We start from the raw sequence: 26,576 nt of genomic DNA, 5'->3' as shown, positions 1-26,576 counted from the left end.
AATATAATGAAAACAAGTGGAAATTTATTATTCATTATTTATTTTGCAAGTTGATTTGCAGTGTGAACCCCTAAACTGTCTGCTTTGCAGCCCTATTATTGTTAGGCGCTACCTTGCTCATAAAAATAAAGGTGAGTCCAGAGCCCTGTCCCTCGCTTAAATGTGTTGATGACTCACCAAAAGTAGAGCGTAACAACTGATTATTGAATGAAAAGCATTTTATTCCCAGGCATTTGAAAATTAATAAGCAATATAAATTTAAAAAATATGAAATAGAAATAATTATAACACTTATCACAAAAAGTGGAACTTTTTTGAATAAGTTACCTTAAACCAGGCATTTAAACTTTAATTTTCTGGAACAAAAGTCTTCCCTCCCCAGGCAGACAAGTTGTAGCACACACATACTAACTTATTAACATCCTTAGGAAATAGCTGAGAATATTTATATTACATACATATTTCATCTTGGAAATAAAATACATAGAAATAATATATTTTTCCCACATACCCCCTGCAATGTGCTTGCATAATCCAGGTTTGGAAACACTGGCATACACGACGACACGTGACATAACCAGAGCTTGCTCTATTAAACAACATTGATGGATATAAATAGATAGTTATGACACGCTCCTTATGGGTTGCGTGCCTATGGCAATGCTACATTAATGTCCATGCTTTCCGTTAATTGTTCTGTTCATCAACCCTAGCAATACGGCCGACAAGTAGTTCCATGGATTGCTTTTGATGACAGTGTTGCCCCTACCAACATGTCTGCCACATGACTGTTTCTGTTAGCCTGTCGAGTCTTAACCAGCACCACCAGCATCCAGATAACTTTTATGAACATAAGCTTGGCAATAAGTGTCATGGTCCTCCGCCGCCTCTCGTCTCTGCCTCGGCGGCGCCCAACGGCAGGCCGCCGCTCCAAGTCCCGGTCTCTGCTGCGCCCGGCCCGCCGCCGCTCCAAGTCCCGGCCTCTGCTGCGCCCGGCCCGCCGCCGCTCCAAGTTCCTGTCTCTGCTGCACCCGGCCCGCCGCCTCTCCAAGTCACTGCCTCTGCGGCGCCCGACAATCCGCCGCCGCTTCTCGTCTCTGCCTCGGCGGCGCACTCCTTGCGGCCGCCTTGGCCTTCCGGACGTCCGCCTGAATGGCCACGGTTGGACTCGCTGGTCTGGCCTTCCGGACGTCCGCCCGAATAACCACGGCTGGACTCGCTGGTCTGGCCTCCCGGACGGCCGCCTGAATGGCCACGACTGGACTCGCTGGTCTGGCCTCCCGGACGTCCGCCTGAATGGCCACGACTGGACTCGCTTGTCTGGCCTTCCGGACGTCCGCCCGAATGGCCACGGCTGGACTCGCTGGTCCGGCCTCCCGGACGTCCGCCTGAATGGCCACGACTGGACTCGCTTGTCTGGCCTCCCGGACGCCCGCCTGACCGGTCTCGATTGCGGGCCGTGGTCCCGCCTCCCGGCCCCCTTCCGCCCACCCTCATTTTGGACATTTTTTCCTTTTTGTTTATGTTTTGGGACGTCTGGGATCCGTCCCTTAAGGGGGGGGTACTGTCATGGTCCGTTCCGTCATGTCATGTTTTTGTTATGTTTTGCTCAACGGGCATGGGGGCGTTCCCTTCCAGCGCGTGTCATGTTGGCTGGAGAGACGCGCCCACCAGCCTCGCACCTGTTACTCTGGACTCCTTGATCACATCGCGGCGGGAGAGACGCGCTCACCAGCCACACACCTGATCCTCATTGACTCATTTAATTAGCCTACTTAAGCGCCCGGCGCTGACTGCTCGGCGTCGGTGCATTAACCTTTTGATGTCACGGCTGCTCTTTGTCTCTCGGTCACGCTCAGCGCTCATTAATCTCTGTCATTGTCGCTTGCTCCAGTCCCTGTTTCCAAGTCATGTTTTGTTCTGTCTAGTCGCGTCTTGTTTGTCTTCGTTATTTTGCACTTTGTTACGTTTGTTTCTCCCAGTACCTTGTTTGCCCTACCCTTTCATTTATTAAATTCACTTCAAGTTACCCTCGCCTGGCTTCCCTGCATTTTGGGTCCTCTCCTACCTCCTCCACCCGCGGAGCCTAACAATAAGAAAATAAAATGTGCTCTGCTTTCAGCATTGATCCCGTTTCTTCTGTCACAAAGTTTCTGCCATGTATCGGAGAATATTCTCTCAGGACGATTGACAATTCTTCGATGCAGTCTCCTTCAAGTATCAATCAGCAACAGTTGCATTACAGACACTGGCACCATCATTTAAATCATAAAATGTTTTCCTTTTTTTTCTCCTATGTATTGTCTACAAGCCTCTGTATTGTTAATAAAGTTTAAATGTGTCCAAATTAGTGCTGTCAAGTGATTAATTTTTTTTAACTAATTAATCAACAAGTATTTTTTGCAAAGCTTGTAACAGATATTTACTTTAATAATATCTTGGAATTGATGTAAAATCACCAAATGAAGTGTATTTTAATTCAGACTATTCTAATAGCTTTCTTGGATTCTTGAATACGATCTACATGCAGACATCATTATTGGCATTGTTCTTGGAAACATTTCTCAAAACTGCCCACAAGTGCCACACTCCAGCAGTGTTGCTTTGCCAGGCCCAGTGGTAACTTGAACACAGTGTTTTGTTCTGAGACGTGCTAAAGATGGACAGCTATATAGCCTAATATTTGCAAAGCATGCAAATGATTTTTGAAGTAATTCAAATTGAAATTTAAGTTAAAATATTTAACTGAGTTAAAAAAAATTTTATTAATCACCTGAGTTAACGCTTTAATTTTGACAGCCCTAGTCCAGCTATAATTCCTTTCCCTGCTGTCCTTCATTTCTTCACTATTACTCATAAGCGTTGTGTCTCCTCTGGGTGCTATTACTGCCCACTTCGGCTCCAGTTAATGACTACTCATGACAATTAGTCTCTGGTAATTAGTCATTAACAATCATGTGTGGGCTCTTTCAAGCGAGGAGAACGGCTCACAATACACATCACTGCTTTTGATGTTGGATGTTTGATACTCAGTTTTGCAATTCAAGGTGTATTAATTGCACCACAGTGCCAGTAAAAAAAAAAACAGCTGCAATTCTGGAACGAACTCTCTTTTGCTATTTTTATGGCCCCAAACAGCACATTCTGCTTGGACCTTACAGTGGTGGAGGAGTTTGCAAGCTAAGTTGTCGGGGGCTTTTGCCCCTAGTAGGGTCACCCATGGCAAACAGGTCCTCGGTGAGGGTCCAGACAATGCACGGCTCACCACACCCCCTTATGAAGCACAACATTTTTGGACTATGTTTTCCCTTGCCCGGATGTGGGTCACCGGGGCCCCCCTCTGGAGCCAGGCCTGGAGTTAGGGCTCGTCGGTGAGCGCGTGGTGGCCGGGCCTGCACACATTGGGGCTCGGCCGGGCACAGCCCGAAAAGGCAACATGGGTCCCTCTTCACATGGGCTCACTACTTGTGGAAGGGGCCAAAGGGGTGGGTGCCATGTGAGTCGGGCAGCGGCAAGAGACAGGGACCTTGGGGATCTGATCTCCGGCTACAGAAACTAACTCTTGGGACATGGAATGTCACCTCTCTGGCGTTGAAGGAGCCTGAGCTGGTGTGCGAGGCAGAGAAATTCCGACTCGATGTAGTCGGGCTCACCTCCACACACAGCTTGGGCTCTGGTACCAGTCCTCTTGAGAGGGGTTGGAGAATCGTCCACTCTGGAGTAGCCCAAGGTGAGAGACGCTGAGCAGGTGTAGGCATACTTATTGCCCCCCGGCTTGGCACCTGTGCATTGGGGTTCACCCCGGTGGACGAGAGGGTTGCCTCCCTCCGACTCAAGGTGGGGGGACGGGTACTGACTGTTGTTTGTGCTTATGCACCAAACAGCATTTCAGAGTACCCACCTGTGAAGGAGCAGCTCCGTCAATAAGGACGGTACAGCATGGTCCCGGGGACGCAATTGAGCACACGCATGCACCGCACATTCCCATACTGATGCATTCAATTCCATCCCGTTTAATACATACGCACCCACCTGGGATCACATCAATACCACGTCAGTCACAGTTTTAATAGAGCGACCGAGGGTGCACACTTGGTAGTTTTATTATGAATGGAAGCATACATGGACACACACACGCGCACACGTTCAATTTAACACTCACCAGTCACAAGACGCGGCAGACAACAGACACGACATGACTCGACATAGAGGAAGACCAAACAGCAGGGGAGCTTCCACATTTCTTAAATATGTTTGTTTCGCGCGACAATTATGTCAGCTGATGCCCAAGGGGAGGGGCAAATCATATATCGAGTGAGTTGTTTGGAAAGAGGGAGATGAGAGGTGCTGCAGTGAAGGTAGTACTGGAGAGCGAGACAGTGACACATTTTGCAACGTAGCTGACATGGTAGTTGTGGTTGAACTCCATTCAGTGGTTTTGTAAATATATAGATAGACACCCTTATTTTTGTAAATTACTATATTGTCACTTTTTCTGGGTTTTTTTTTAGACTTTTTGGGGACTTTTCACTGTGTTGCACTTTGGAAGGGCTGCACAATAAACATCACTGTTGCACATATTCTGGCTACGCCAATTGTTTTGGAGGAGGTCGAAAAGGAACCCGCAACACCACCCTTTTTGGAGTCTTTGGAGGGTGTGCTGGAGAGCGCTCCCCCTGGAGACTCCCTCGTTCTGCATATGTGCACTTGGCAACAGAACACCCTCGGCCGCAGTTTGATTATCGACTTTGTAGTCGTGTCATTGGATTTGCGGCCGCATGTTTTGGACACTCGGGTGAAGAGAGGGGCGGAGCTGTCAACTGATCACCACCTGGTGGTGAGTTGGCTCCGATGGTGGGGGAAGATGCCGGTCCGACCCGGCAGACCCAAAGGTATTGTGACAGTCTGCTGGGAATGCTTGGTAGAATCCCCTGTCAGAAAGAGTTTCAACTTCCACCTCCGGCAGAACTTTGCCCACGTACCGGGGGTGGGGGACATTGAGTCTGAGTGGACCATGTTTCGTGCTTCCATTGTTGAGGCAGCCGATCGAAGCTGTGGACGTAAGGTGGTCGGTGCCTGTCGTGGCGGCAACCTCCGAACCCGCTAGTGGACATCGGCGGTAAGGGATGCTGTCAGGCTGAAGAAGGAGTCCTATCGGGCCTTTCTGGCCTGTGGGACTCCGGAGGCAGCTGACATTTACCGACTGGCCAAGCGGAATACGGCTTCTGTGGTTGCCGAAGCAAAAACTTGGGCGTGGGAGGAGTTCGTTGAAGCCATGGAAAACGACTTCCAGACGGCTTCAAAGAAATTCTGGTCCACTATCCGACGTCTCAGGAGAGGGAAGCAGTGCACCATTAACACTATTTATAGTAGAGATGGGGTTCTGCTGACCTCGACTCGGGACGTTGTGAGTCGGTGGGGAGAATACTTCGAAGACCTCCTCAATTCTACCGACACACCTTCCATTGAGGAAGCAGAGCCTGAAGACTCCGTGGTAGACTTACCTATTTCTGGGGCTGAAGTAACCGAGGTGGTTAACAAGCTCCTCGGTGGCAAGGCCCCGGGGGTGGATGAGATCCGCCCGGAGTCCCTAAAGGCTCTGGATGCTGTGGGGCTGTCATGGTTGACACGCCTCTACAACATTGCGTGGACATCGGGGACAGTGCCTCTGGATTGGCAGACCGGGGGGGGTGGTCCCACTTTTTAAGAAGGGGGACCGGAGGGTGTGTTCCAATTATAGAGGAATCACACTCCTAAGCCTCCCTTGTAAGGTCTACTCATGGGTACTGGAGAGGAGGGCCGTCGGGAGGTTGAATCTCATATCCAGGAGGAGCAGTGCGGTTTTCGTCCTGGCCGTGGAACGGTGGACCAGCTCTACACTCTCTACAGGGTCCTAGAGGGTGAATGGGAGTTCGCCCAACCAGTCTACATGTGTTTTGTGGACTTGGAGAAGGCATTCGACCGTGTCCCTCGGGCATTTCTGTGGAGCGTGCTTCGGGAGTATGGGGTACCAAGCCCCCTGATACGGGAAGTTCGGTCCCTGTCCCACCGATGTCAGAGTTTGGTCCGCATTGTCGGCAGTAAATCGGATTTGTTTCCAGTGAGGGTTGGACTCCGCCAAGGCTGCCCTTTGTCACCGATTCTGTTCATAATTTCTCGGCAGAGTCGAGGTGATGAGAGGATCCGGTTTGGTGACCTCAGTATTGCATCTCTGCTTTTTGCAGATGATATGGTACTGTTGGCTTCCTCAAGCCATGATCTCCAACTCTCATTGGAGCACTTCGCAGCCGAAAGTGAAGCGGTTGGGATGAAGATCAGCACCTCCAAATCTGAGACCATGGTTCTCAGTCGGAAAAGGGTGGAGTGCCCTCTCCAGGTCGGGGAGGAGATCCTGCCCCAAGTGGAGGAGTTTAAGTCTTGGGGTCTTGTTTACAAGTGAGGGGTGGATGGAGCGCGACAAGCTGTGATGCGGATGCTGTATCGGTCTGTCGTGGTGAAGAGGGAGCTGAGCCAAAAGACGACGTTCCAACCCTCACCTGTGGTCACGAGTTGTGGGTCATGACCGAAAGAACAAGATCTCGGATACAAGTGGCCGAAATGAGTTTCCTCCGCAGGGTGTCTGGGCTCTCCCTTTGAGATAGGGTGAGAAGCTCGGCCATCCGGGAGGGACTCAATGTCGAGCCGCTGCTCCTCCACGTAGAGAGGAGCCAGATGAGGTGGCTTGGACATCTGATTAGCATGCCTCCTGGACGCCTCCCTGGTGATGTGTTCCGGGCATGTCCCACCGGTAAGAGGCCCCGAGGACGACCCAGGACATGCTGGAGAGACTATGTCTCCCGGCTGGCCTGGGAACGCCTGGGCATCCCTCCGGCAGAGCTGGAAGATGTGGCTGGGGAGCAGGAAGTCTGGGCTTTCCTGCTGAAGCTGCTGCCTCCGCGACCCGACCCCGCGGCGGATAATGGATGGTTGGATGAATTGAGTTCATGCATAGATATAAACAAGTAGGACGTTCTGACAGTTGAATCTACCCATTTAGAATATGTTTATGCGTAGGTATGTTGACAAACATAAATTTTATTGGCGAAACCAAACGGGTGTGTCATCCATACACCGTATGAGTAATGTGCTCAACAGAAACACACGTCAAAAGTTAATGAAAAAGTCAAATAAGACTCAATAAAAATGAAAATATAAAGTACTTGCTACTTTTAACCGAACAAACGACAGGTAGGACAAAGAGCTACAAACTTCCCGCAAAATCACTATCACCGTTGTGCGCATGCGTGCATTGGTAAGACGTCTAGATGGGTAGAAAGGAATTTCAGATCACCGGCACCACACCACACTGATTTTTCATTCCAACATGCGCTTGTCGGGATGGGAGTGGGATGAACTGAACTGTGCAAGCTTGTTCTATACTATTTACAATTGTGGTATGTCTCAGCCACTGTTTTGGGGCGATTCAAAATATGAATTGCAATTTCACGGTGTGGTGATGACACAATGTGCAGCCCATTAAATGCACAGAAGCTTTTACATATAGACGGAAAATCCATTACTAAGTTTCAAGGAGTGAGACAGCCGGCCGCTGTCAAGACTGTCACTCCCACCAGATAATCATCACAGTCTCGAATCTTCTTACACAGCTGACATTTATTAATTTGTCACCGTCAAACTATAAATCATACAACAATATAAATAGAAAACACACAACTGCAATATACAATATTTACAAAGATAATGAAAAGAAAAGTACAGCAACACTATCAAGTGAACGAGTGTAAACATATTTGTTAGCAGCAAAACATACCTCGATGACTGCACAATAATCCTGAGGGGAATGAGCTTCAAATGTTGGCAGAAAAGTCACTTCAGAAACTTCTTATTCGGCCGACAAACAAAATTCAGCTTGTTAACAATGTCCGACGGCACTTTGCTTCGTCACGTAAAGAGTGTATGAGTCTGAACAGTGCAACTCTCAAACATGTCCCCGGTGCAAAAAACAATATTTAAAATTACTTTACCATTGTTCCATGTACAAACGATTCACAAACAGGAAAAGAAAACTTGCAATTGCTTGATGAATAATAAAATTATAATAAATTAAATGACAAATAATATTTTGGCAGTTAAACTCCCACCAAATCACAACTGCTATGTGATTTCCCTTTCTTTCAACACCTAACAGAGTGTTTTATGAAATAACTAATAACTACTACTCTGCCTCAAGCAAAATTACTGTCTTCTGTACAGGCCTATCTAGAAAGATTGGCTTCTTAAGGCATTTGCCTTGGCTGTCTAATGAGGAGTCACTGAATTGAAGTTTTACCTTTCTGACTCTTCCATCTGAGCTCGGATAAATATCTGCTACTCTGGCAATCTTCCACTGATTCCTCTGAGAACTTTCCTCACATCGGATGACAATGTCATTATCCTTGTATCTCTCCTATCCCTTTGCCATATGTGTCTTTGCTGTAAATTGAGTAAATACTCTTTCTTCCATCTTCTCCAGAATTCATTCGTTAGGTATAGCACCTGACGCCATCTCTTGCGCAAGTATAGGTCTTGACTCACATTCACCAGGTGGAGCATAGATTATGCTGGACTTCATCATGAGAATGTGGTTCGGAGTAAGAGGCTCTATATTTGGATCGTTCAGAAGTTCTGTTGTTAGGGGTCTACTATTTATGATTGCCATCACTTCATACAGAAAGGTTCTGAGAGAGGCACTGTCAAGCCTCTTTGCAGACTGATCAAGTATGTCTGTTAGGACACTTCAGATCGTCCTAATTTGTCTCTCCCATACCCCACCCATGTGGCTTGAAGATGGGGTATTCATTAGGAACTCGCATCCACATTTTTTCATCTCTTCTTGATCGAGGCCTTTCATAGCATTAAGGAACTCCTTTTTAGCACCTACAAAGTTCGTTCCTTGGTCACATCTTAACTGTCGTACACTGCCACGGATTGATGAAAGCGTCTGTGGTGAGATCATCGAGCATTTCTATATGTATCGCTCTGGAGCACATATTGGCGAAAACAAGTCCATACCTCTTGAGTTCCCTTCTGGCTTCCTTTACATAGAAAGGGCCGAAACAGTCTACGCCGCAGTAGATGAATGGAGGTGTCATTTCCACCCTGTCCTCAGGCAATTTTGACATTTTAGGATTCTGTGGGTTCTTTCTAAACCTTCTGCAGGTGGTGCACCTGTAGATATGGGAGGCAACTGCGCTGCTACAACCAGGTATCCAGATTCCATTGGACCGCAACTCATTGACAGTTATTCCTCTTCCTTGATGTTGTACCTTCTCGTGGAAATGCTTTATGAGTAAGGAGGACACATGGCTCTTTTTAGGTACGATGGCAGGATGCTTGATGTGAGGGTGGAGACTGGATCTTGTTAGACGTCCACCAACCCTGAGTACACCTTTCTCATCTACAAAGGGACTTAGCTTGTGGAGCTTGTTTGTTTTGTCTTTGGAGATTACTTCCTTGCCTAGTTTGATACTCTTGATTTCACGACGAAATGCTTCTTCTTGGGCAAGTGCTATGATGAACAGCTCTGCCTCTTGTCTTTCCTCAACACTTGTGGCTTCACTTGTTTTAGGTTTGAGGCCCTTGATTTGCTTAGTGTAACGCTCGAGATAAGCTATAGCTTTGACTGCTCTGTTCCAGTCTGAAAACCTTGACAGACGGTCTAGTAGAGTTCTCTCCTCTTCGGCTTTTGTGTTAAGCACTTGGACTTTCCGCAGCTCTGGGTCGCTGTCAATGACGTCTCCCACCTTAATATCTGAGATGGGCAATCCTTTCTTCCACAGAAGGGCTGGTCCAGTAAACCAGTTAGATGCAATGAGCTGGTCTGCCTTAAGGCCCCTCGATGCATGATCAGCCGGATTATCTTCGGACTTGATATAACGCCACTGCTTGGGTTCTGTAGTAGACTTAATTCTTTGGATTCTGTTCGCCACGAACACGTGAAACCGTCTGGCATCATTGTTTATGTATCTCAGGACAACGTTAGAGTCTGTCCAGAAACAGTCTTGGAGATCCTTAATGTCGAGTTCATTCCTGAGTATGATGCTCATTCTTGCTGCAACCACTGGTATTGTGGTTACTTTGGTAGGTGCACGCTTGCACGCTTTGCCTATAACTAGCGAACATACACTACAGGTGTCAGGGATAGGACTTTGGGACGTCACCTTCGGCGCGACATCTGTTCCTCCGCTTTCATCCACCGGGCGAGTAAACGCAACTATGGTTTCGTGCACAACCACATGCAACACATGCACCATTCTCATGGAAAGACTCTCCCTGCTAGAGGGACGTGTCCGCCAGCTAGAGCAGAGTAATGTGGTAAGCGTAAATGTGGCAGACACAACTGTTAGCACGGGTTGTAGCCAACCTCCTAGTCCGGTTAACATTGGCCATAAACGGCTTGCTAATCGGGGTGAGCTTGTTAAGACACAAAGCAGTTCCATTCCACTTCGGTCTCCTGGCTCCCGCACTTTAGTGATAGGTGACTCCATTACCCGCAACATTAAGCCTGAAAGTCCAGCCACAGTAATGTGTATTCCTGGGGCCAGAGTACCCGACATAGAAGCTAATCTTATGGAGCTAGCACGCAAGAGACCTAGACACCAGCGCAGTGCATACAACGCTAGCTATTCAGATATAGTGATACACGTTGGCTCCAATGACACTATGATGAAGTAATCAAAGATCACAAAGAAAAACACAGCAAGGACTTGTGATCTCACCAGAAAGATGAGTCGGCATCGAGTAATTGTCTCTGGCCCTTTGCCTGCGAGAGGCAATGATGAGAGGTTTAGTAGATGATTCTCGCTAAATCGGTGGCTGGCTAGTTTTTGTAGTGAGCAGGGACTGCAGTTTATAGATAACTGGCCTTCTTTCTGGGGCCGACCCGACCTGCTGAGGATGGACGGCCTTCACCCTAACTGGGAAGGCGCGATCACTCTTTCTAGAAACATAGATTATTGTTTGAGCTTTCCATGACTATTCATATTAGAGCAGGTCGGGTTGCAGGCCTGTAAGGAAGGGTATGGAGTCTGTAAGGCTAGAGCTAACTGGCGCTATGCTAGACTTAGACAACACACATAGCTTTTCTTCTAGATTTGAGCGCTACACACCATACGCCGTTACATCACCTACTGATATAATTTCTACTGAGGTGGCAATACATGATGGGTTTAAGCATTCCTCCTCGGTCGGTTTTATCGACGACGAGCCGTTCTCTCACAATAAAGACAAAACAAATGTTGGCAGAGAAGTCACTTCAGAAACTTCTTATTCGGCCAACAAACAAAATTCAGCTTGTTAACAACGTCCGACGGCACTTTGCTTCGTCACGTAAAGGGGTGCAACAAATAATGTAATTACTTTACTATTGTTCCATGTACAAACGATTCACAAACCAAAAGAAAACTTGCAATTGCTTGATGAGTAATAAAATTATAATAAATTAAATGACAAATAATATTTTGGCAGTTAAAAAGACAAAAATACAGTGTACACAGCACGTATATTTTCTGTCTTTCAACAATATGGACCCATATCTACAATTTCATATGTACCATAAAAGTAAGAGTGCGATTGTCATTTTGCGAGTGCCACACAAAGGTCGCGGCAGCCAGTGCTCATTCAATCTGAATGGCGAGCTTTCTCTCATTTAATTGGTGGCATGTCCGAGTCTATGACTCGTCATTCTCACTCTGTAGCGTTTGAAGCCCTCCGGCAATGCAATGCAATGCATAATCATAAAAAATGCATCAATTTTTCTTGGTAAAATTGTAAATATGGTTCTGCGTTGTAAAACGCTATTATGTTTCTGGAAAATAATTTTTTAATGACTTTGGCAACAGCCAGCGGGCAGCTCATCTAAAACCAGAAAATGGGCGTGTGCATGGATGTTCAGACATGCTCAAGATTTTTTTCCTTTTAATATTAGAGGTTTAGTTGGACCATCCATCCATTATCTGTACCGCTTCTCCTCACTCGGGTCGCATGGGGTGCTGGAGCCTAAGTGATCTAATCAACACTCTCCTAAATTAAAGCTCAAGTTATTGATGATGCACATTGACGTGACAGTACAGCGATGTCAAGCGAGCTGTAATCTCTTGGAACAGAGATCTTTACACCGGGTGGTCACACAGTCAATTCTGCCACTCAAAACAGGTGCTGTCGGTCGGCAGACTTTTTGAATTCCTGGCGAGCAAAGTGAATATTTTCAGAACTCCTACTGCACAAACAAGCAATGAAATTGCGCAAAAAGAACACCGTAGTAAATAGCTGTTAACCGAATGATGGTGAGCATTAGCACTTATTGACTATTACTGTCAATGCTGTACAATGCTGCAACTCACAAAAAACACACGATACAGCGTTGCACATGCACAAGACATGCGGACCGAACTGGAACATCGCACTGAATGGTTTTTAAAAAAAACCATTTCACTCTTGGCCCGTGTGTGCGCATGAGTGTGAATGCGTTCACTTGTGAGTGCCGACTCCCTCAGCACAGAGACAGTAGACTGAATGACGATGACATAGCTAAACAAGCATGCATGGAGATGTAGATGGCGCAAAACTATTATTTTTTTGTCATTCAATGATAAGTCGATTTGGACTTTGTTATATGAATGAAAATATCGATAAGTTGGCTGATGATGATGTTGATGGTGGCGAGCAGGAAACGCAGCAGCCAGTTGATAAAGATGAAAACTGTAATGAGGACACAGATAATGATCACCGTGACTGTGATAATCGTGTTGAAGATGACAAAAACAGCGAAGCAGAACAATAAGAAATGAAGGACAATGACATGGAAGAAAAAATTGTCTTCTTAGACAACTATTTATGAAGGGAGAGGCCGGATGGAAACTGAATATGAAACTGATGATGAGGCCTAAAATGCGTCTTATACACTCATTAGACACTTCATTAAATCCGCCTGCACAATCTAATGAGATCCAATCTGCGAGCTGAATCATAATAAAAAAAATTCTACCCTAAAGTTTTACTATGCTTTAATTGACACTATCTGACAGGTATGTCTATTATTGTGGTTGTACAAACCTGAATTCCAAAGAATTTAGGATGTTGTGTAAGAAAACAAACAGAATACAATGAAGTGCAAATTCTATCTTATCTATTGAATACACCACAAAGACGAGATATATAATGTTCAAACGTGTGAACTTAATTGTTATTTTGAAAATATTCTCTCATTTTGAATTCCAAAAATGCTGGGAAAGGGGCATTAAAAGATTGGGAAAGTTTTGCTCAAAGAATGCTAAAAAAAAAAACACCCATCTGAAACATTCCATTGGTGAACAGGTGAATTAAAAACAGATGTGTCATGATTAGACTTGGGTCAATATTAGATTCTGACAGCATGATCACAGTGAACAAAAATAACACATATTAAAATTCCAACTCTAAAATGGTCTTTTTTTAAATATATGGGTAGATAAAAACTGCATTTTTTTTCTTTTGAGAACACTCTGTTACTTTTAAATAAAATAGTAGTCTCAAGAATATTTGTTACATTAACTCATTTAATCCCAGCCATTTTCATGGGGCAAATCCTCAATCCCATTGTTTTTCTGGATTTTGATTGTTTATGCAAGGCCCACAGAATATTGGTTTTTAACCCTATAAAAACATGGAGCCTACGAAAAGAAAGATTAGATTTAGGGCTGGGTGATAAACCGAAAATTTACCGTTACCGAAATGTGTTACAATAGCCGACATCATTTTGCCCAAGTTGATAAATTCAGTTTTTTAAAAAAAGAAAAGAAACGTCTTTTCTGTTTGCGGCTATGTTTATGCCCCTTTAATTTGGCTACAGCGTGTGTAGTCACGTGACTCCACCCATCTGAACAAGAAAGAGAACTGACGACGTGGTCGTTGCTGGCCATTCAAATCAAGAAGCGGCTGACACGGCTTTAGACGAAGTAACATTAGTTGAAGTTGTTTCTGTTGTTTGGATGTTTTGGGTTCGATAAAGACGACGTTTGAGCAAAAGAACACAAACTACAAAGTGCGTCGTAAGCACCCAAAACAGCGTGTCCAGCCTTTTTTTTTTTCACCACCTACAACACAACCATACTGTTGACATGGAACTTGTGCTAAAAGCTCCAAGTGAGAAGCAAGGTTCGACAAGTGACAACAGCCCATCACGGAGGCGACACCATACGAGAGAACGTCTAAGAGGTGGACGCTATAGCCTAGCACATAGGTAAAAATATCGCTCCTCTAGCTACAGTGGAGCGCACGGGATTTAAACGCCTCATGAAAGTAGCCGGCAAGAGGAACAAAAATGTTTTTCGCAAACCGTACTTCCCAATATGGACAACAATGAGACGGGAGCTTAGACATGTCAAGCATTTTGCATCCTCATCCAACTTGTGGTCGAGTCGCAACATGGATCCCTGTTTGAGCCTGACTGTGCATTACATAGACAACAAGTGGCGACTGCGCACCAGAGTACTCGCAACGGCAAATTTTCCTGATGATGCACACTTGTTTATTTGGCTTGCATTGATATTTTTTTCATTTTATTTACCATTTTGTTTACAGGCCACACGAGCTCCTTTGCACATGGCATTATTTATATTGTTTACAAGAGACCTTTACACAAATGTATTGGCGATTTATTGTTATCGAGGTAAAATTGCTCAATTTATCGTGATATTGATTTGAGGTCATATCGCTCAGCCCTAATTAGACTCTCTTCTTTTATTAGACAATAGCATATTTCTAACTTTTTCTGTTTTTCAGCTGACAGCGTTAGAAAATTAAAGTTAAATTTGGTCAAAATTTCCATTCCTGACAAAAAAACGGAGAAAAAGAGCTTTTTGTAAAAACAAACATTTTAAGCACAACCTTGACTTTAACATTATTTTTTATTTCTTTTGTGACAGTTAAAACATCTAAATAATACGTTCCTTCTATAAAATAACAAAAACAGCATGGCAAAAACTGCTTTGGATCACAAAATAACAGTTTATTTGCACAGAAAAAAATATTGAACTGCTGAAATATATACAAAAGTGCATGAGTGACAGTGCGTGCATGTATTTGCGTGCGCGTGTGTGTCTGTACACCCCGTCAGGCCCCCATATAATTTATTTTAGTTTTTTGCATGTGGTATCTACTAAAATTGCCTTGATGCAAGTGAACACTACATGTCCCACACCACATACGTGTTTCACAGTGCTTACAGACCTGGCATCATTTTGGCTGTGGCAATGGCTTTTTTTGACGCAGGTGTCAAATAATTTACTTTATGATTCGATAGTGGTACTGCTGGGTTTTGCTTCAAAATAAATGTCTGCAAAGCGGTCTGTGCCATCAGCGATGTGCTGGAGCAGCTCGTTGGTAATAAACAGCTGCAGGAAGTCAGATGTTCAGTGGTCTAGCAGTTGCAGTGAAAGTGATGTATTTTGGCTGGCAGCCCCATCACTTGCACAAACTGTAAATTACAGAATTATAAACAATTGCAAATATGACACATTTAATGTATGTTGTATGAATACTTTTATTCACCTTTCTTTGCATCGACAATACGAGGAGTTCTTTGGCTGCTGAATGCACATCTGTTAATTATAGAAACACTATATACACAAGTACAACACATTTTTTTTTACTGTTGCTATAGACTTACATTTCTGCATGTCTCTCTCTCATTCTCTCTCTCTCTCTGTTTTGCCTCTCATTCTCTCTCTCCTCCACATACACACAAACATACAAGCCTGCTGCTTACAGTTACATTCATTTCCCCAACTTACTGAAAAATATAAAATGAGCAGCAGCGGTTTTAACAGTGTTCTGACAGAACCAAATTTTTGCGTGCATACAACCCAGAATGACACTTAACGAGCGTATGTGTCCCGCCGCACATGTCCGCGACGTATTTTGCCCCCATGCACAGGACGCATGATCTGGACATATATTATTAGTATTACTGGCAACTTCATAGGCTTGTAGTGATATGCAAAAAACTGACTGAGAGCATGAGGGGTGACTAAGCTTCGAATGGAAACTTGCAAGCTACTTAGCACTGATCTCCTCGTTCTGGTGGCTCCGGTGCCAATTCTCTGATATTCTTCTGACAAATCGGGGGTCCAAATCCGGCTTGTATTCGTCAACTTCGCTTCAGGAAAACTCCGGCGAAGCGATCCGTGCACCATGTGAGGCATGCAGAGCTGCTTTTGATGGCTGTTTGTTTTTACGAGGGCCATCATCCTTTCATCAAAAGAAACTCCATAACCTTTGTCATGCTATTGGAAGTTTTTTTATTTTTAAGGGGAAATTGTTCTGATTTTCTATCGCTACTGCAACATCTAATTGTGTGAAGGCCTTTTTTCGGGGTGTAACTACTTCCACAGTTTTCATCTGATTTTCACCGTTCCAACTTTGTTCTATTCCAAAAATTCACGCCTTGCAGGCTTCCATTTTTAATGTCTTCACCTATTTCCCATAATGCACCATTTCACTTTATTCCCCCCCAAAAACCCCATTCATTTCCAATGGGAGATTCAACATTTCACTATTAAATGCTTCAAAATTAAAATGTAACCCATTCAGGTCATTCATTTCACAATCCAGTATACCCTTTCACACTTTCACCTCATTCACGCTTCATAAATTCATCCATTCCCAATTGCACTTCTTCGGCGTGCAACTACTTCCACATATTTCATCCGATTTTCACCGTTCCAACTTCAAACTATTCCAAATTTTCACGCCTTGCGTGCTTCAATGTAGGGCTGGGCGATATGACCTAAAATCAATATCGCGATAAACTGAGCAATTTTACCTCGATAACGATAAATGCACGATAAATTTTCGCCCGTGGACCAAAACCAAAATATTGTAATTTTTTTTGACCAACTGGTACACATTACTTTCAATGGAAAATAAAAGTACAAAAATCATTTGTATAAGAATTCCAATTATCTTACTTTGCATGACTTGAACAATGTCACACAGAACAGGAGAAAAATGGTACCTCTCGCAAAATCTTTTCTGCAAATGGCTTGCGCCGAGATGCTGTAATGCCATGTGCAAAGGCCTAGATTTGTGTGAAGGTGTCTTGTAAACAATATAAATAATGCCATGTGCAAAGGAGCTAGTGTGGTCGGTAAATAAAATGCTAAATAAAATGGGAAAAAAAGTCAATGCAAGTAAACAATTGTACATCATCAGGAAAATGTGCAGTCTCGAGTACTCTGGTGCGCAGTCGTCACTTGTTGTTTATGTAATGCACCGTCAGGCTCAAACAGGGATCCATGTTGCGACTCGACGACAAGTAGGATGTGGATGCAAAATGCTTGACATGTCTCCGCTCCCGTCCCGATGTTGTCCAAGTACGGTTTGCAACAAATATTTTCGTACCTCTTGCCGGCTACTTTCATGAGGCGTTTAAATCCCGTGCACTCCACTATAGCTAGATGAGCTCTATCTTTAGCTATGTGCTAGGCTATCGCGTCCACCTCTTAGACGTTCTCTCGTATGGTGTCACTTGTCCAACCTTGCTTCTCACTTTGAACTTTCAGCACAGTTGTTGGTTGTGTTGTGAGTGGTGAAAAAGAAAAGGTTGGACGCACTGTTTCGGGTGCTTACAACGCACTTTGTAGTTTGTGTTCTTTTGCTCAAACATCGTCTTTATGGAACCCAAAACATTTCCAAACGACAGATGTCGAATTTCTTTTCGGGACAAGCGCAACAGGAACAACTTCAACTAACGTTACTTCGTCTTCAGCCGTGTCAGTCGCTTCTGGATTCAATCACCAGCTACGAACGCGTCTTCTGTTTACTTTCTAGTTCAGCCGGGTGGGGTCACGTGACTGCACACGCTGTAGCTGTCTTAAAGGGGCATGAACATAGCCGCAGACAGAAAAGACTTCTTTTTTTTTTTTTAAACACAGAATTTACCAACATGGGCAAAATGATGTTGGTCTATGTATTAAATGTTTGGTTTACCGCCCAGCACTACTTCAATGTTTCATGTCTTCACTTATTTCCCATAATTTACCATTTCACTTTATTCACCCCCAAAAATTCCATTCATTTCCAATGATATATTCAACATTTCACTTTTAAATGCTTCATATTTGATATTTAACACATTCAAGTCATTCATTTCACATTGCTGTATCCCCTCTCACACCTTCACCTCATTCATCCTTCAAAAGTTCATCCATTCCCAATTGCACTTCTTCGGTGAGCAGCTACTTCCACATATTTCATCCAATTTTCACCGTTCCAACTTCAATCTATTCAAAATATTCATGCCTTTCAGGCTCCCATTTTTCATGCCTTCACCTATTACACAAAATTAATTATTTGACTTTATTCACCCCCAAAAATTCCATTCATTCCCAATGGGACATTCAACATTTCACTATTAAATGCTTCATATTTGATATTTAACACATTCAAGTCATTCATTTCACATTTCTTTATCCCCTCTCACACCTTCAACTCATTCACCCTTCAAAAATTCATCCATTCCCAATTGCACTTCTTCGGCGTGAAACTACTTCCACATATTGCATCCGATTTTAACCGTTCCAACTTCAATCTATTCCAAACATTCAAGCGAAGCGTGCTTTTATTTTGACTTCACCTATTTCCCATAATTCATCATTTCACTTTATTCGCCCCCAAAATTTCCATTCATTTCCAATGGGAGATTCAACAGTTCACTATTAAATGCTTCATATTTGATATTTAACACATTCAAGTCATTCATTTCACATTGCCGTATCCCCTCTCACACTTTCACCTCATTCACCCTTCAAAAATTCATCCATTCATCCATTCCCAATTAATCTCGGATTTACTTTAACAGCCACCCCCACCCACGCCCCCTTCTTCGACACGCTACAGCTTCCCCATTTTTCATCCCATTTTCACTGGTCCAACTTCAATCAATTCCAAAAATTCACGCCATGCAGGCGTCCATTTAGCCCCCCGTTTCCCCCGCCCCCACAAATTACCCCATTCACCTCCATTCGAAACATTAGCTCATTCAACTCACCCTTGGTGGGGTTTATCTTGGATTTACTTTAGCAGCCCCCCAGCGCCACCCTCACCCCACTGCGGTAGCCCCGCTCAGTGAGTCAGCAATCTTGGAGAAGAATGCCAAATACACAGTCAGCGAACCACATGTGACAACACAAAACCAGAACCGAACCGGAAGTGACGGCACCAAACAGGAAATATACCGGAAGTGTCGTCACCAAAACGGGAAATGACGTCATTTGACAGTAAGTGACAAAATTCACTCAGATTTGAACTGGAAGTGACGTTTTTCAACGGAAGTTGACCGGAAGTGGCAAAATTCGAACCGATTCACCTCATTCACTCTATTTGAGTGTCAGAGAATCATCCATTCGTCACTTGTACATGCTTGTGTGATTCAGAGGTTAAGCACTCATTTCCCACCCGGCAGGTTGTCTGTTCAAGTCCCAACTGCGGAACTTAATTATTATTATTTTTTTTTAATTGACACAATGTGTCCATGCTTTCACATTATTCACTATTTTACATTATAATATTATCTCAATCAATTTATTCATATTCATTTCCATTTAGTGTCATTCAACGTCAATTCACTATCATTCAACATCCTTCCACTTTCCATCATTCACTATCATTCCACCTTCTCATTCAATTCTATTCTCTACGATTCAAACTCATTCAATTTCATTCTCCATGATTCAAAATCATTCAATATCATTCCACATCCTTCCACCCAGATGGCTTAAACTCCTCAGCCTTCACACACGATTTCTCCAGAAATTGCATTCTCTAGTATATTATTAAAGTTGTATTGTATTGTATTGTACTCTCCAGTTTGCACACTGTTCCATAACTCTTCTCCAACACAACAGTAATTCTCAGTCACAGGCTGCGTCAGATCCTACTGTAGACTATGACTCCAAAGAAAATAGCTAAGACATATATATCCGTCTTCAGAAGTTGTTTCTTATGGATTAAATGACTTAAGAAACGTGTACCAAAAAATTAACTCACTAATATTTTTAGTAACCCATGTCAGAAAAGGCTAGCGCGCTACTCATTTTGTTGTTTCATTTATTTATTTATTTTTTGGGGTGGGGCGGTACTAGTTAGACCTCAACTGTTCTTGGGTTCTAACTAGTACACAATGGAACCATTTTCATTGTTTTTATTTAGGACAATACACATTAATCATATCAGCAAAATGGCAACCCCGTAAGTATAATATGAGTTTGCTTGCACAGTGGCAAAATCTTTCTCTTCTCCTTCAGTTCACTGGGTGGGGTGTGTTTAACTGCTCTCCCCCCCTCGCTCTGCTCAGCCAGAAAAAAAGCGACCGGCCTTTCGTCACTAACTTCGAAGAGTCGGCTTGTTTACTTTGAGACTTTCCAATCCCTGCAAGTCACCAACCATTTTGCAGTGGGACGTCCCCTTTAGAAGTTTCCTCAAATGCCGACTTGTTTGCCATCCAATGAAAGCGGCTCCCCTCATTCCCTTTAAATTCAATACATGAGAGGTGCACAGTCTACATACATGGTGGGAGGACACGCTGAGCCCATCCATGAGACTTGCGTGCGCAAAGTACAGGACCTCCATGAGTGGATAGCTCTGCCACAATTAGTAGACCACCATACTTCCACAGCCAAATGACGCGCCGTTCCAAAGGGTACAGCCTCAGTTGTGTCTGCCATTTCTGTATTTAACACACACACACTAGGCGCGCCAAACAATGAGGCGCATGCTAGCTTGCGCATGCTAGCTCGCATATGCTAGCTCTCACTCAAAGAGAGGCATCTTTAGAAATCAGAAATCCCTTTATTGTCATTGAACTCAAGTGTGCAACGAGATTAGAGAGCTCCCCTCTCCAGTGCAATACAACACTAATTCAGATAAATATATAAATTAGATAAATAAGAGAATAGTTAGTGCAATGGAAAATAATACTGGATAGGATATATAAAAACACATCACGTTGCTGTTCTGCAAGGTAAGGGTGGTCGCGTGTGTGCGTGAGTTTAGAATGGAGATGGCTCTTGGAAAGAAACTGTTTCTCAGTCTATTAGTCCTTGATTTGATGCACCTGTAGCACTTGCCACAGGGCATCAGGTCGAACAGGTGTGAGTTTGGGTGGGTATTGTCTTTGACGATATTGAGAGCCCTTATCAATGGTAATATCATTGATACTTTAAGAGCTCTCATGTCAACATCGCCAATGTCAAGGGAGGAATGTCACTAGTCACCACACTCCTTAGAGTCACAGTTTTAAATCAAAACCAACATTATCACTGAACAGCATACAAGCAAACAATGAAACAAAGAAATACAATTAACACAAAACGTGCATCTCTCATGCCATTCATATCCCAAAAAGAAATAAAAATAACACAATCAGCCAATCAGATGGCTGGTTAGAGAAATGTGAGTGGTGTGATTTGGCAGTGTTTTTTTTTTTTTTTCAGTCTGTTGTCTCAACCTGTGATGTTTCTTGCTTGCGATAACATGAATGATTAGGCTAAAACATCTTGGACAGCTGCCCTTTTGTCCAGCTTTCTCCCGCACGTACATACTGCTCTTTTCTAACTGATTGTGTAAGACCATCACCAAATGAGGTATTCACAGAATTTAGTTGTCACAGCAAAGTCTCTCGCACAGTAGTCTCAGACATCAACAAGCAGGGTGTGCAAACGTGCATTCTGAAATGTTCAAACCAGCAGGGTGTGCAAACATGCACTCTGAAATGCTCAATGGGGGCTCAGGCCCATTGCCTCCTCTGTTTGGGGAAATATTTGCGATTTTAAAGTGTGCCTTATGTTCGTAAAAATACGGTAGTCACGATGACGTAGACATTAAAAATCCAAGTTTTTTGTAAAACTTCCTCATCCCTCGTTGGCTGTACGCTTGTCTGTGACATACATGTGCAGTAGTAGGTCATCTGTGACATATACATAAGCATTTTGTGTAATGCAGAGTCATGCCTAACCTGTGTTAGTAACAGAGTCCGAAAAGTTAGGGGGCAATTTCACCCAAAATACTTAATACGATGCAAACCGCCCTTTTATGGCCGCAAGGCAGTGATAAATAATTATCTAAAAAGGAAGCATGTGGCTGATGCTTTAATCCATATCTGATATCGAGACGGTTGTGTCTGAAAGCTAGCCGGCGTTAGTACACACAGATCACTGTTTGTGTTTGATGTTACGTTGTCCCACTCTGCCCCTCTGTTCCACAGAGGTCTGTTATCGGGCTCTTGCTGTTTGCATACTTGCTGCCCATATGTTCCATCCTACAAAAGCCTGGTATTTCCTTCCATTGCGATGCAGATCTATGTCCTATTGAGCAAACAAGACGCTTTCTCCTTGCGATCACTTCTGTCCTGGATGTCACTTAATTTCTTGAATTTCAATGAAAAGAGGACAGAAGTTATGGAGTTCAGTCCCATTGACCCTTCTACTTTCTACCCTGTTTACCTTGGCTTCCCTGGCATTTTATCTAAAACCAACAGTCTCGCACTTGGGTTTTAAATTAGACAGTGATTTTAAATTAGATCGGCAAATCAGTGCTGTTGCTCGATGCTTCTTTCATCTTGGGCAGCTGGCTAAGGTATAATAGGTTTGCAAGTAAAAATGACATCAGTACTAAAATGCCCCCCACTTTTTTTATGTGATGAGATTTTCGACGAATTGGCACGCCCCCTCAAGGAGCTATACTTTAACAGCAGCACTTAGAAAGAGTAATCTATGCCTTTGTTGCACCTGAGCTAGATTACTGTAATGCACTTTATCTTGGAGTCAGCCAGTCATCCCTCAAGTGACTCCAACTGGTACAAAATGCTAATTAGTCGACTAGCAAAATAATAGTTTGTGACAGCCCTACTTGTGGATGATGTAAAATTGGCCGCTGTAGAGTGGACATTTGAAGATTGCCTTCACACCGATCGCACGTCTGTGTGTGACAACTAGCCAGGCCCCGGCACTAAAATGAAGATGCGCCCATATTTACGATGAGCGCCTGGTGACAAAACCAGGGCCCTTCATCTACAAATGCAAGTTAACATCGATACTATATCTAGAGATGGGCAGTCCGTCCCAGGCGGATGCCCATTTTTGGGGCGGAGGCAGGGGGTGGTGACAAATTTAATGCATAAGGCCGGAGGGTCGCGGCCGGAAGGGTAACCTGGTCGCGGCCGGAGGGTGGGGGACTGACTGGCAAAAAAGGGTGAAGTGCCCAGCTCTGACAAAAACATGCAAAGCAAATCCATACATCAGCAACACCCAGAAAATCTGCTTCTCTGAGGTGAACTAACACAAAATGGAAAACTGAGAGATTCTAAAATAATTCTAACTACAAAGCTTCAACAACTAGTGACCTCAGTTCCCAAACACTTCCTGCCGAGAGCAAGTCTAGGACAAAGCACAGCTTAACTGTCCATATAGGGGGAGTTTTCTTTTCTGCTATTTTGCTCGACTTAACACAGATTGAATAGTTATATTTGCGCCTATGTGCGTCACTGTGGGATGGAGGTAGTCCTAGTGACAGAACACAGACTACTTTCTGTTACCAAATTGTCGATGGGTCGGGGGTGAGGCAACTCCTAGAGAGGTACAACATAGCCCCAAACACACTAAACACACAAGGCTTGCACTGGTGATAAGTGAAACTTAATTTTCGGGTGCCAGTTGACTAAAATAGGGCCTTTAGTGTTGCGACCAGAGTTGCGACCAGGAAAGGTGATATAATACAGTGTCCCAGCTTTTTGAGAATGTGATGCATGCATACAATTCTAAATGAGTATTTATTTATTATAATAATTTCCATCAGTTTGAACATTAAATATCTTTGCTTTGCAATGTACCCAGTTGAATATAGGGTGAAAAAGAGTTGCAAATCATTGAAATTGTCCATTGTCCAATTCCATCCCACATTCCCAAAACTGAACAGTTTAAATTGTCCTTAGGTGTGATTGTGAGTGTGAATGGGTGTTAAAGGAGTGGAAGAGTTTAAACCTGGCTAGTTTTATTCGATGTCCTGCATCTTGTGTCACTGTTATTCTGTGGAATGCTGTGTGGGTGGCTGGTGAAGTTGGAAAAAGAAAGTGAAAGAATGTGAGGTTTGGGAGGTTTTAGGTCGGTGCCTGGCGCAGACAGATACCTCGAGGGGGAAGGGATGCACAAGAAACTGGACCCTTCAGCCACAAGCAGGAGGGGCCACCACTTGAAGAAAGACCAAGAGGAGCAAGCTAAAGTTAACTGCAGCATACACATAGCCAATAGAATCATGCCAGGATGCCTTTGTCTCTGTGTCATTTGCATATTGTGTCTATAAATTAATGCTGAACAGCGAAGACAAAGAGAGCTGTATTGAGAGGGACCCAAACTCAAGTTGTAGATTTGTGTGTTAGGAATAAATCCACTCGTGTGTGAAAATGCCGGCTTCCTGATACCTTTCTATTGCAGAACGAGCGCGCATATTGTTGGATGAGTGAGAGTTGGGTAAAGTCACAAATTGGAGTCAGATTATTAATTTGAGTTTACATTGGTTTAAAATTAAATTCTAACATTGATTTAAAGATAAATTCCAACAATTTATGGTGACGCCGACGCGATGCATGAGAGGTAAAAGAAGTTTGGAACTTCGAGAAAAACCACATGAGACTGGGTCTCGCACGTCCACACCAGGTGACGACCTGAGAAAGGATAAAGTATAAAAGAGCCACACATCCGACCGTCTTTCCTCTTGGGCCCACAGTGAAACAAGGTAAGCAGAACCCTTTCAAATTTTGCACATTGGCAACGCTAAATTATAAGAGGAAGGAGGAGCGGAACGTAGTAAGCGTAAAAGTGTTGGACGCTATTAGGGTGTAAAATCTGGGATTTACCTTCTAGCATAATTAATGGCGCAAAAGTAAAGTAGTATAGTTAAAAAAAATAAAAAGTGTAACAGTGTGGACGTTAGTAGGGTCTGAAATCTGGGATTTTCCTACTAGAATAGTTTGGAACTATTCGTGGTTAAGATACGGTATAAAATCTGGGATTTACGTATCGGGACACGGTTTAAAATCTGGGATTTACGTGTCTGTGTGGAAGCTGTGTGAATGTGAAGGCTAAAATAGTTCTGCGTAAGAAGTGTGTTTGGGACACGCACGAGTGGATTTTGATTTCAAGATGGCGAAGGAGAGTTGTAAGTGTGATAGTGGTCTCGGCTCCCGGGTGTGGCACGGAGATTAAGAATAAATTAATAAAAATGAAACATAAAAAAGAGAAGAAAGACATGAAGTAGGGATGAAATAAGAAAAGAGAAAGAAAGAAACAATGAAAAGGATAAGAATTAGGGTCTGCTGCAAGGAGGAATTGAAGAAATAAATATTTTATGTTTCATACTTTAGTTGATGGTCTTTCTATTAAGGTAACTGTAATTAGTAACTGGAATGAAATGCACAGATGGAAATGACACAAAGAAAAAAAAATTGGTGTTCTGAAATCATAATTGAATGAAGCTTTTGAGAGCATGAGAAACCTTTGCAAGAGCATAGGTGGTTCCTGACTTTGTAGTTTGTGATTTGATACCTTGATTGGTTGAGTGGCTTTGGTAAGGCTACAGTGAATTTGGAAAGTTAAAGGAAAAAATAAGAGTGAGAAAGATTTTACAGAAGGCAATGAGTATAGGTGTAATCGTAAAATCATGAGTGTGCTCTAACAAAGAGTTAACAGCTCTTTGAAGTTAGATGCTCGTTCCAAAGTAGGGGGAGGAAGTCAGAGAAAGAGGATGAAGTGATTGAAAAAGTGGAAGAAAAGACGGAATGTCTGAGAGGCATTTATCCACAGTTGCCAGACTCGCAACAGTATGTGTTTGAGCCGCCGCCCGATCCGACGGCGCCATTAATGGGGGGGGGGGGGGGGGGCAGAATGGTTTGAGATGCAAAAGATAACGATTCACGGATGGCACCAGCGACCATACAATTGATCGAACAGGCTGTGAATAATGAGAGAGAGGGTGCACGGAGAACAGCAGGGGAGTGTGGAGACGCCCGTGCTGGCCCCGGGGGGGGAAGCACCAGCAGGAACATGTAAACATTTCAGACACAAGAGGAAAAACAGGCATCAATGGCAGTCGTTAACTGATTGAAAAGGAAGATATGCCTTTTGGTGCTCTCGAAAGAAGGTCACAGTCCTTTTGTTTCAGAGGTGTGTCTCGGCACCCCCCCTCGATGTTGCAGACGTTGATCTAATCTTCAGGCATCTGCCTCTCCTTGAGGTGTTCTCATGTGGTCGAGCATGGGTCGCACTGTGGAGCAATTTTTTTTGCAGTGCTAGTGTAGTAAGGTACGGGATAAAGTATATATTCAACCGAACAAGAAATATAAATTGGCAGGGAGTATGAACGCAAGTTGAACACGGAAACATGCAGGGGACACCTGAGGAACAGCAGGGCGTCGACAATCTTATTAAAATTAAAATTTTTAAGCAAAGGGATTATGGTTTTGGGATAAGTTTTAAGTGAAGTATTCTATGAACATGTTGAAAGAAAAT

The 26,576-nt window shown here is 43.7% G+C and overlaps 1 protein-coding gene across 6 annotated transcripts in view; it reads right to left on the bottom strand.

Moving 5' to 3' along the window:
• Positions 1-26,576, bottom strand: part of LOC148329655 (CUB and sushi domain-containing protein 3-like) — a 493,599-nt gene that overhangs the window by 6,809 nt on the left and 460,214 nt on the right. The window lies entirely within an intron of this gene.

The sequence above is a fragment of the Idiotropiscis lumnitzeri genome, chromosome 10, assembly GCF_059441095.1.
Source record: "Idiotropiscis lumnitzeri isolate Australia: NSW breed Sydney's pygmy pipehorse chromosome 10, RoL_Ilum_1.0, whole genome shotgun sequence".
Classification (NCBI taxonomy): Eukaryota; Metazoa; Chordata; class Actinopteri; order Syngnathiformes; family Syngnathidae; genus Idiotropiscis; species Idiotropiscis lumnitzeri.
The sequence above is the reverse complement of the archived record's forward strand: the minus strand, read 5'-3'. Positions and strand labels throughout refer to the sequence as shown.